At 36.7% G+C, this 12,075-nt stretch overlaps 1 long non-coding RNA gene across 4 annotated transcripts in view; it reads right to left on the bottom strand.

Annotated features, from left to right (window-relative positions):
- Positions 1-4,090: 4,090 nt before the first annotated feature.
- The window catches only part of LOC123793941 (uncharacterized), a 36,735-nt gene continuing 28,750 nt past the window's right edge, over positions 4,091-12,075 (bottom strand). For 3 of the 4 annotated variants that reach the window (XR_015723370.1, XR_015723372.1, XR_015723371.1), the window contains one exon: positions 4,091-11,827. This is a non-coding gene — a long non-coding RNA (uncharacterized LOC123793941). The remainder of the gene's footprint in view (positions 11,828-12,075) is intronic. The other variant, XR_006780108.2, reaches the window with a different exon arrangement.

The following is a 12,075-nucleotide window of genomic DNA, read 5'->3' as shown; positions in this document are numbered from 1 at the left end:
GGAAATAAAAGATACTACAGTGAAAGGTAGGTGATAACAGGTCCTTAGACGGCCAAGTGCTTCTGCATCTAGCCTCACCCCCTCTATATTCATAGTAAATCACCCATTCACTCCACATTGTAAAGGCCTGAGTGTTAAGGAGTTCTATCTATCTATCTATCTATCTATCTATCTATCTATCTATCTATCTATCTATCTATCTATCTAATTTTTTTATTATGTTAGTCACCAAGGAGTCCTTAAGGAAGAAACAAGTACCCATGTGGACGTTCTGTCCTCAGCCATTTTAACTAGTCCTATCAGTTCTGTCAAAACCAGCAGAATACCCTCCTCCTAGCTCCAAGAACAAAGTAGGACACCAATGAATAGACACAAAGCCGCATCACATTGCCACTGTACTCTTACACCATCTGCTATTACTCTGTGCTCATCAGTTGGAGTAACCCATCTAGGCATGTTCTCCTGGAAAAAGAGAACACTTCCCTTTCATCTCACTGCCTATAGCTCACAACTGTCTATTAATTCCCTCTCTCTTTTTCCTCTGGGTCTAGAAGGGTGTCTTAGGAGTAGAGGTGACAATTAAGTAGAAAGGTGAAACTAATTTAAATCTATTGAGAGTCATGATACCTTAATACATGGTTCCAGAGTCTAACTAAAAAGGTACTCAGGGCTAAAAGGAAGTATATAAGATCTTTTCCTGCAGAGCCTATTTCAGTTGATCTCCTGGAACACATCATAATCCACCTCCAGGCTTTATAGCTCCAAACTCGCCAAATGTCCAGATCCACAATCCTATCACCTCCTGGACATCATCTAAACGTTACACTCACATCTCTAACTATATATCAAAAGCTAAACTTTTCTCTAAACCAATTTCTGTTAATGACATTACCATCCTTCCAAGAAGAAACCTAAGGGTTGTCTTCAATTTCTCCCTTGACTTTACCCTCTACTTGAAATCAAGACTTCAGACCATTGCAGATCCAAGCAGCAATGACTGGGATGCTGGAGAACATAGAGGAAGGGATGTTCAGGAGTCAGTTGATAGGACTCACCCCCCCTGAACACATAATAGCAATAGTTTCCTTCATATCTCCACTTCACCATCACTAATTCTTCCTACCCATTGACTTGTTGCTCTCTTGTCCAAAAACCCTCATGTGCTCCTCAGTCTTATCTTCAACCCCTCCTCCTGCACATAAAATGATTTTTTAAGCTTTCTTCTACTATTCCCCTACTTATAACTTAAACTTTAGCCAAATTTTACCATTCCTTTTTTCCTGAGCAAGTCTCTTGTTTTTCTTGCTTCAAGTTTTCACTAATGTCCTTCCCATTGTTTGAAAATTTCTTTCCCCTCTATCTGTTAAATTCTTATTCATACCTCATGGTCCAGCTCCAATGCTCCACCCTTCAATTGAATGCATTCTCTCCTTCTTTGGACCAAAAAGCACTTTGCATTTTAATGTTGTTTATCACATTCTGCCTTATCATACTTTTCTCCCAGCAAGGGGATGGAAGGCTTGTATTTCTACATAATGCCTAACAGTGCCTTTTCTATAGTAATTATTTTTTAAATTGTGTTGGTTGAATGAATTTCCTCTTCCTCAACTTCTCTATAGAAATTCCCTAAATGAAGCCTACTTTTATTAATAAGAGAGAAGCTGTCATTCCAGCACATGTCTTGGTCTTTTTGTCTGTACTTGCCCTACATCTTAGCTTTCTGTGTCTGTTTTCTCTTTGTCTGTGTGTCTGCTCGCCCTTTACTTTCCTTCACCTGGCACCGTCAAACTGTTTCTTTTTTCATGGTATTTTCCTTTTTATTGTCAGTATGTCTTTGATGTTTTCCCTGCATTGTCCTTCTCTGTCCATTTCTGTTTCTCTGACACCCTGCCCCCTTCTTAACTGGAAGTCAATCTCTGAAGCTGTTTCAAAGCCTCCCTTACACTACAACTCAAAGTGCAGTGTTATTGGGCCTTTTCCAGTTGGAACTCAAGAGAGAAGTCTAAAGTCTGAAAATCTTATAGCTCTGGGGAAAATTAACTTTCCAGGGATACGTGACATCAGTGCCTGTGGTGAAGTGTCTGAATAGAAATTTATACTCTGAATTCTTAATTTATGTGATAAGACATAAAGATATAAAAGGTGACCCGCAACACCTAATCACAATAACAATGCTAATTTTTCTAATTGGCTTCAAAGATTAGGACCTGTTAGAAAGCAAACAAAAAGTTCTTAGAAAATCATGGACCACTTGGCACCTTGCCCAGGAGACTCTAAGGATTCATATATAGATATAAATGAATTGAAACTAAAGACAATAATAATGTCAACTATTTTTTCAGTATGTATTGTGAGATAGATGTCTTGTACACATTAATTCATTTAATCCCCAAACATTTCACGGAGATGGAAACTGAGGTTGAGGGTGGTTAATTAAGTTCATGTTCAGTCATTCTTAAGGAGGGGAGCTATGATTTGAAGCCAGGTGTTTTTGATTACAAAGCCTGGGCTCCTAAACTGTCCAGCTTTTTTCAGATTTGTTGGGTCTTTAACCCTTCAGATTCCTTAATCCTTACCCCAGGTTCACCAAATCCCAGGGCAAGGGAGGCCACTTGTTTAAAAAGTGACTCAGGTGATTGGAAAGCAGAACACCCCACTAAATAGTTTCTCAGCTGTGATACAGAGGAGGAGACAGTTCCATTTCCCTTTGTAGTTAGTAGTACTCCATGCTCCACTCTCCTCTAATCAGTGCCTTGCCTAGCCTCTCCTCCCTGGAGAATCAAAATTAGCCTTAGGCTCTTCAATCTATTAAGTGTCCAGAAGCACCCACCCTAGCAACATGTCAATTTTGACCTGAATTTTGACCAAAGTCAATAAAGAAATGGAGCTTTATTGGTGGAATGAAAGTGAGTAGAAGAGCATGCCGTATTTATGTGGGGGGAGGGGGAAGAGGGGTGTTGGATTCTTCATGATATTCTTAAAATCATGCCATGTGGGTGATTGACTCTTTCACCTTTTTAAAGCTCAGCCTTTATTGTAAAAAATAATTTTTCTTTTAATTAATAGAATATACCTAATACTAATGGGAAACATCAAGAAAGTGTGCAGGCTGAAAATACAAAATAACAATGATTTACTATGTACTGATTGTCAGGCCCTATGCTCAATGATTTACATGAATCTCCTCATTGAATACTTACAATAAACTTGTGAAGTAGCTACTTTAGTTTACAGATGACAAGAATGAGGCTAAGAGAAATTACTTGTCCAATATCTAAGATTCCAACCCAGGTTTGTTTGACTGCAGTTTATGCCCTGAACACTGCAGTGCAGACTCTACTACAAACAGATCAAAGAAAGATTTAGGAAAATTCACTGATCGTAGATCGCAAATGAGATTTTTTTAAAAAAAAAGGATGTTTTAGGATATCCAGATGTTTTGAAAAATATTTTGAGATTATTACTTTGGAGGAAAGCACAGGTACTTCCAACCAAAATATCCCTTGGTATTTTGGCATCACCGTTTGATCCAATATGGCATTTCCTGTGTTCTTACCGTCCTAGGTTTATCAGAAACTAATTCTTTTAGTTGATTAGGGTACCACCCGGAGCGATTGCTTCAAACTCACAATGAATTCAGAACCCCTTTTCTGAATCTTCAGAACCCCAAATTTCCAAAATTTATACACTTTAAAATGCATATTCTTAAAAACTTTCCTTTATGGTCTATAAAGATTCCCCAAAATACAATGACAAGAAAAGGAAGCATGAAGATATTCTTTTTCCTTTCTTGAATTCTCCCATTTCTAAAATTTTTTTCCCCATTATGCCAGAAAGGATAATAGTGATGTAGAATTTAATAAAAAAAACAACAACACCTCTCAACTGGAAGTAAAAGATATTTAACAAATATGTATAAGTAGCTTGTCAACACTTCTTTTCATCTCATAAATCTCTACCAAAATTATTTCTTAAATAAAAGCCTAAAAACTTTCAAATATCTGAGTACTTAGAATCCTTTTCTTCTACCAAAACTGTACAAATAAGAATAAATCAGAATTTTTTAAAACTTCAGCTTTTAAAAATTAAGTCATTTATCAACAGCTAAATTTACTGTGTGAATCATGAACTAATTTATACAACTTAGTAACTTCACATAAGGGAAGAAGAACGGTTTTTAATGTATATCTGATGTTGGCTTTTTGCAAAATTATTATTTTTTTAACAAAGCAATACACAAACTGGGTACATATTTAATTAGTAAAGAATGACTGCCCCTCTTTCCCACCGTTCCATTCCCAGTAGGCAATTGCTTTAAAATATTTTGGGTTTTAGTTCCTTTGTTAACTCATATGCTAACATTTTCTATAATAAATCTCATATACCCATCATTCAGCTATACATATGATATTTTGCCAATATTACTTCATCTAGGACTCTTTTCCATCTTTTATCCCCCCTAGAGTTTCTTCTTCTTTTTTTAAGATTTTATTTATTTATTTGGCAGAGAGAGAGAGAGAGCACAAGCAGGGGGAGTGGCAGAGGGAGAGGGAAAATTAGGCTCTCCGCTTAGCAGGGAGCCCGACATGGGACTCCATCCCAGGACTCTGGGATCATGACCGGAGCTGAAGGCAGACGCTTAACAACTGAGCCACCCAGGAGTTCCCCTAGAGTTTCTTCTTGTTTCAGGTTTTATCACCCTAGTTGACCAGTCTGTGGTACAGGAATCAAGGGTAACTTTTAGCTCCAATGTCCAGCTTTTCTATGCCTTGCCAATGCCTGGAAACTCTATGCCTTTGCTCTGTTGTTTGCAAAGGAAACAAGGTTGCTGGGAAAACAGGAGATAAGGTGGAATCTTTGACTATGGGCCACGTTTTCCATACATGGCATTTATTAAGTTTTTCTTTTCCCAAATTTTTATTTAAATTCTAGTTAACGTATAATGTAATATTGGTTTCAGGAGAATTTAGTGATTCTAGACTTACATATAACACCCAGTGCTCATCATAACAAGTGCCCTCCTTAATACCCATCACTCATTTAGCCCATCCCTCACCCACCTTCCTCCATCAATCCTCAGTTTGTTCTCTATCATTAAGAGTCTCTTATGGTTTGCTTCTCTCTTTCTTTTTCCCCCTCCCATATGTTCATCTCTTTTATTTCCTAAATTCCATATATGAGTGAAATCACATGGTATTTGTCCTTCTCTAACTTATTTTGCTTAGCATAATACACTCTAGCTCCATCCATGTTGTTGCAAACGACAAGTTTTCATTTTTTTTATGGCTGAGTAATATTCTATTGTAAATATATACCACAACTCCTTTATCCATTCATCAGTTGATGGATATTTGGGCTATTTCCATAATATGGCTACTGTAGATAATGGTGCTATAAATATCAGGGAGCAGGTACCCCTTCAAATCTGTATTTTTTTTCCCCTGTGGGTATAGCTAGTAGTGCAATTGCTGGATCATAGGGTAGTTCTATTTTTGACTTTTTGGGTACACTCCATACTCTTTTCTAGAGTGGCTGTACTACTTTGCATTCCCACCAACAGTGTAAGAGGGTTCCCCTTTCTCCACATCCTCACCAACATCTGTTGTTTCCTGTGTTGTGAATTTTAGCCATTCCGACAGGTGTGAGGTGGTATCTCATGGCTTTGATTTGTATGATTGACATACAATGTATTGCACATATTTGAAGTGTACAATTTGATAAGTTTCAAAATACATATACACCCATGAAACCATCACTACAATCAGAGTAATGAACACATTCCTTACTCCAAAATGTTTTCTCATATTCTCCTGCATCTCCCTGCACCCATTCCCTAATCCAGAAGCCACTGATTGGCTTTTGAACCAAGATTAGCTGACATTTTCTAGATTTCTAAATAAATGGAAACATATAATATGTGATTGTCTGGCTTCTTTTGCTCAGTATAATTATTTTGAAATTTATCCATATTGTTGTATGGATGCTTAGTTCTTTCATTTGGGTTGCTTTAGTGGTTGTCCATTGAATGGATATATAATAATTAGCCTATCCATTCACCTCTTGATGAACACTTGGATTGTTTCCAGTTTGTAGCTATTATAAATAAAGCTGTTATGAACATTCATGTATAAATCTTTGTATGAACACATTTTCTTTTCTTTTCAGTAAATACATGGAAGTGGAATGGCTGAATTGTAATGGTAGGTATCTGTATACCTTCTTAAGAAACTGCCAAACTATTTTTCCAAAGTGATTGTACCATTTTATATTATACATTCAGTATAGGAATTTTAATTCCTCCACATTCTTGCAGTTAGTATAATCAGTCATTTTTTCCTTCTAAGATTTTATTTAAATTAAAGTTAGTTAACATATAGTATAGTATTGTTTCAGGAGTAGAATTTAGTGATTCATCACTTACATATAACATCCAGTGCTCATCACAAGTGCCCTCCTTAATGCCCATCACTGATTTAGCCAATCCCCCCACCCACTTCCTCTCTGGCAATGCTGTTTGTTCTTTATAGTTAATAGTCTCTTATGGTTTGCCTCCCTCTCTGCTTTTATCTTATTTTTCCTTCCCTTCCCCTATGTTCATTTGTTTTATTTCTTTTTTTTTAAAGATTTTATTTATTTATTTGACAGAGATAGAGACAGCCAGTGAGAGAGGGAACACAAGCAGGGGGAGTGGAGAGGAAGAAGCAGGCTCATAGCGGAGGAGCCTGATATGGGGCTCGATCCCATAACGCTGGGATCACACCCTGAGCCAAAGGCAGACGCTTAACCGCTGTGCCACCCAGGCGCCCCTGTTTTATTTCTTAAGTTCCACATATGAGTGAAATCATATATTTGTCTCTGAGTGACTTATTTCACTTAGCATAATACATTCTGGCTCCATCCCCATCATAGCAAATGGCAATATTTCATTCTTTTTGATGGCTGAGTAATACTCCATTGTATATATATATGCCATATCTTTTTTATCCATTCATCAGTCAATGGACATTTGGGCTCTTTTCATAATTTGGCTATTGTTGATAGTGCTGCTATAAACGTTGGGGTGCATGTGCTCCTTTGACACTATGTTTGTATCCTCTGGATAAATACCTAGTAGTGCAATTGCTGGGTCATAAGGTAGCTCTATTTTCAACTTTTTGAGGAACCTCCATACTGTTTTCAAGAGTGGCTGCACCAGTTTGATTTCCACCAACAGTGCAAGAGTTTTCCCCTTTCTCTGCATCTTTATCAACATCTATTGTTTCCTGAGTTAATTTTAGCCGTTCCTACAGAGGTGAGGTGGCATCTCATTGTGGTTTTGATTTATAATTCCCTGATGCTGAGTGATGCTGTGTATATTTCATGTGTCTGTTAGCCACTTGTGTGTCTTCTTTGGAGAACTGTCTGTTCATGTCTTCTGACCAGTTCTTACCTGGACTATTTATTTTTTAGGTGTTGAGTTTTATAAGTTCTTTATAGATCTTGAATACTAGCCCTTTATCTGAAATGTCATTTGCAAATATCTTCTTCCATTCTGTAGGTTGCTTGAATGTTGTTGACTGTTTCATTTGCTGTACAGAAGCTTTTTATCTTGATGAAGTCCCAATAGCTCATTTTTGCTTTTGTTTCCTTTGTCTCTGGAAATGAGTCTAGTAAGAACTTACTGTGGCCGAGGTTGAAGAGGTTGCTGCTTGTGTTCTCCCCTAGGATTTTGAGTTTCCTATCTTACATTTAGGTCTTTCATCCATTTTGAATTTATTTTTGTATAAGGTGTAAGGAAGTGATCCAGTTTCATTCTTCTATATGTTGCTGCCCAGTTTTCCCAACACCATTTGTTGAAGAGACTGTCTTTTTTCCATTAGATATTCTTTCCTACTTTGTCAAAGATTAGTTGGCCATAGAGTTGTGGGTCTATTTCTGAGTTGTCTATTCTATTCCTTTGATCTATATGTCTGTTTTTGTGCCAGTAACATACTGTCTTGATGATTACAGCTTTGTCATACAGCTTGAAGTGCAGAATTTTAATGACTCCAGCTTTGGTTTTCTTTTTCAATATTACTTTGGCTATTTGGGGTCTTTTCTGGTTCCACACAAATTTTAGAATTATTTGTTCCAGCTTTGTGAAAAATACTGCTGTTATTTTGATAGATATTGCATTGATTGCTTTGGGTAGTATAGACATTTTAACAATATTTGTTCTTGTTGTTATCAGCATGAAATGTTTTTCCATTTCTTTGTGTCTTCCTTAATTTCTCTCATAAGTGTTCTATAGTTTTCATCATACAGATCTTTTACCTCTTTGGTTAGGTCTATTTCAGGGTATCTTATGGTTTTGGTGCAATTGTAAATGGGATCAATTCCTTGATTTCTCTTTCTGCTGCTTCATGATTGGTGTATGGAAATGCAACAGATTTCTGTATGTTGATTTTTATATCCTGTGACTTTGCTGAATTAATGTATCAGTTCTAGCAATGTTTTGGTGGAGTCTTTCAGGTTTTCTACAAAGAGTATTACGTCACCTGCAAAGAGTAAAAGTTTGACTTCTTTGCTGATTTGGATGCCTTTTATTTCTTTTTGTTGTCTGATTGTTGAGACTAGGACTTCCAGTACTATGTTGATGTGGTGAGAGTGGACATTCCTGTCGTATTCCTGACATTAGGGAAAAGCTCTGTGTTCCCTCATTGAGGATGATATTAGCTGTGGGTCTTTCATATATGGCCTTTATGATGTTGAGATATGTTCCTTTTATCCCTCTTTTCTTGAGGATTTTTATCAAGAAAGGATGCTGTATTTTGTCAAATGCTTTTTCTGCATCTAGTAAATCAGTCCTTAATTGTAATCATTCTAATAGATACCAAATAGTATTTCATTGTGGTTTATTTAGTATTCCCCAGATGAGTAATGTTATTAAGAAAATTTTCATGTACTTTTTAGCCACCCTTATATGTTCCTGAGTGACGTTTCTGTTCAAATTCTTTTCCTATTGTCTCAGGGGTCTCAAGGCCACCTTCAAGTATGCTAATTTAACAGAAGGATTCACAAGACTCACAACAGGTTTTACTCATGGCTAACATTTCTTACAAAGAAGTATATAGAGCAAGAGCAACAGGAACAAGATATCCATTGCGTGGAGTCCAGAGTGATTAGACACAAGTTTCCACGACCCTTCCCACCTGGAGTCACACAGGATATGCTTTTCCTGTGAAGTGCAGGGACATATGTGAAGACTCTATGTACAGGGAAGCACATTCAAGTTTCAGAGTCCAAGGCTTTTATGGAGGGCTGCACACATAGGTATATCTTGATATGCAACTAGCTATGATAACCAAAACTCAGGACCCCAACGATGAAATCATGTGCACATCATCAGTCTTGATGTTTGTGAAAAGCAATTCTTACAAGACAGTATAACATGATCCTTTGCTCCAGGTGTATACAATAAAATCTTCAATCGTTAACAGAAAGAACCATCAAATACAACATTCCCAGAGGTTGTATAATGATCAGATGTCTCCAAGCTCTCTTGGAGATGTGTGAGGAGTGAGCAATAAGACCTGCTGTGTTAACTCTTTCCTCATACCCATTTTATTATTGGGTTGTTAGTTTATTCATTACTGAATTTTAGGAGTTCTTAATATATTCTGTATACAATCCTTTATCAAATATATGGTTTGTAAAGATTTTCCCCAGTTTTTGGTTTGTCCTTTTATTCTCCTAACAGTATCTTTTGAATAGCAGAAATTTTTAATATTGATGAAGTCCAATTTATCAATTTGTTCTTTCATATACTGTGTTTTGGGTATCATTTCTAAGAAATCTTTGCAAAACCCAAGATTTTAAATATTTTTTTCCTGTTTCCTTCTAGCATTTTTATAGTTTCAGGTTTTTACATTTAGTCTATGATTTAATTTGAGTTAATCTTTGTATATGATTTGGTCTGGAGTATTTTAAAGCAAATCTTTGACAGATCTTTTCACCCATAAATATTTGGTATGTATCTCTAGCAGATGAGGAAACTTTTGAAAACATAATCCCAATACATTTGTCATAATTACTCACTAGCATATGGTACTCAATCTGTGTTCAAATTTCCCCCAAATATTTTTTGTTTAAGATACAGACAAAATAGGCACATTGCATTATGTTGCCATGTTTCTTAAATCTCCAATAATCTGGAACAGTCCCCTTATCAATTTTCTATGTCATTTTTTTGTAATAATAATCCAGGTCAGGGGCACCTGGGTGGCTCAGTTGTTAAGCATCTGCCTTTGGCTCAGGGCGTGATCCCGGGGTAATGGGATTGAGCCCCGTATTGGGCTCCCTGCTCTGCTGGGAGCCTGCTTCTTCCTCTCCCACTCCCCCAGCTTGTGTTCCCTCTCTCGCTGGCTGTCTCTCTGTCAAATAAATAAATAAAATCTTTAAAAATAAAATAAAGTATTACTATTAAAAAATAATAATAATCCAGGTCACTTGTGCCAAGAAATTTCCACATTCTGGATTTGGCTGGTTGTATCTTGGTGGTGTTTTTAACATATTGCTCTCCCATTTCTTGATTTATTAATTTTTGGCATATTATTAGACATTATATATTTACTCTGTGCTGTGAAAGATGAGGATCTGGCTAACATAACTACTCTCTACTTCTAATTATCCCTTTAACATCTTTAGCAATGAAATAAACATAGAAGATTTTTGAAGAATTAATATGTATGACTATTTGCCTTTTCCCAAGTAATATCTTCATTTAGTCTTGGCTGTATCATAAACTACCATATACTATAATAAACTAGCTTTTGTCCAATGCAATAACAGTGGGGGAGTGGAGAATAGAGATTTGAGAAATATCTCAGTAGAAGATCTGACAGTATTGAATGAAGGAAGAAGACGGGAAGGACTATAGAATTACTGTTCAGTTTGTGGCTTCAACTGAGTACATGGTAGTGCCACTTAGAATAGAAGAAGATGAATAGATTTGGGAAAGGGACTGGGGACACAGGAAGAAAATAAATTCAGTTCCTGACATTGAGATATGGGATACTTTAAGCAATCAAGTAGAGATATCCAATAGACCACTGGAATTATAGATCTGGAGATTAGGAGAGAGATGTGGGCTTGAGGTACAGATTTGAAAGTCATCAGTTTTATGGGTGATATTTAAAGCCATGGCATGGATAATATTGCCCAGGGAATGTGTAAAGAGTAAGGAAAGAGGAAGACAAAAACAAAACCCTAAGGAACACCAAGATTTAAGGAGACAGAGATAGTTGTTACTGTATGTGATGAGTACCATAATAAAAACATGTATGGGATACCCTAGTGACTCAAAATAAGATTGATCAACTGGGTGGGGGAAATTATCATAAAAGGTTTTACTTTGGTTTAGATATTGAAGAATATATCAAAGTGTGCCAATGGGATGAGGGGCAGAAAAACAGACAAACTCGTCTACTTTACAAGGAAAGCAGAGGACTTTAAATGAGAAGTCTTTTAACTATTCCCCCACCTTGACACACTCATGTCTAAAGCAGTGTTCCTCAAAGTGTGGTAAACAATTTACTTGGAAGAGAATCACATAGGGACTTTGTAAAAATGCATATTATTAAGTTTCACCTTAGACCTACTGAATCAGAATCATTGGGGAGGGAGGCGCTGAGGAATCTGCACTTTAAGCAAGTTCTCTAAGTGATTCTGAAGCAGAGGGTTTGCATACAACATTTTGTACAAACTATGATATGACCATGGGAATTTTCAGCTGAAGTAGAATGGATAAGGTCAAAGAATTGTGATCTTCAAGTTGTTACTCTCTTCTTGCTAGTTTTAGCAGGAACACCTAGTGGGAAAATGGGGAACACAGAAGTTTTGTAAGAGTATAATTCACTCAATCTGTTTTTCTATACTTAGAAGGAAAAATAAACCAGATAAGACTAAGAGCAGAGCAGTTTTCCTTTGAGCTGGTCCCAAGTCAACCAGGAAGAACATACAGGCACCTTGATGAGAAAGAAATCAACAACTGATTTTGTTGATTGAATGTATTCATTAAAACAACAACAACACACCCATGAATTCCCCTAATTTTGT

The sequence above is a fragment of the Ursus americanus genome, chromosome X (genome assembly GCF_024610735.1).
Source record: "Ursus americanus isolate L20-20 chromosome X, mUrsAme1.1.p, whole genome shotgun sequence".
NCBI classification, from domain to species: domain Eukaryota; kingdom Metazoa; phylum Chordata; class Mammalia; order Carnivora; family Ursidae; genus Ursus; species Ursus americanus.
This window is presented reverse-complemented; position numbering and strand designations above follow the sequence as displayed.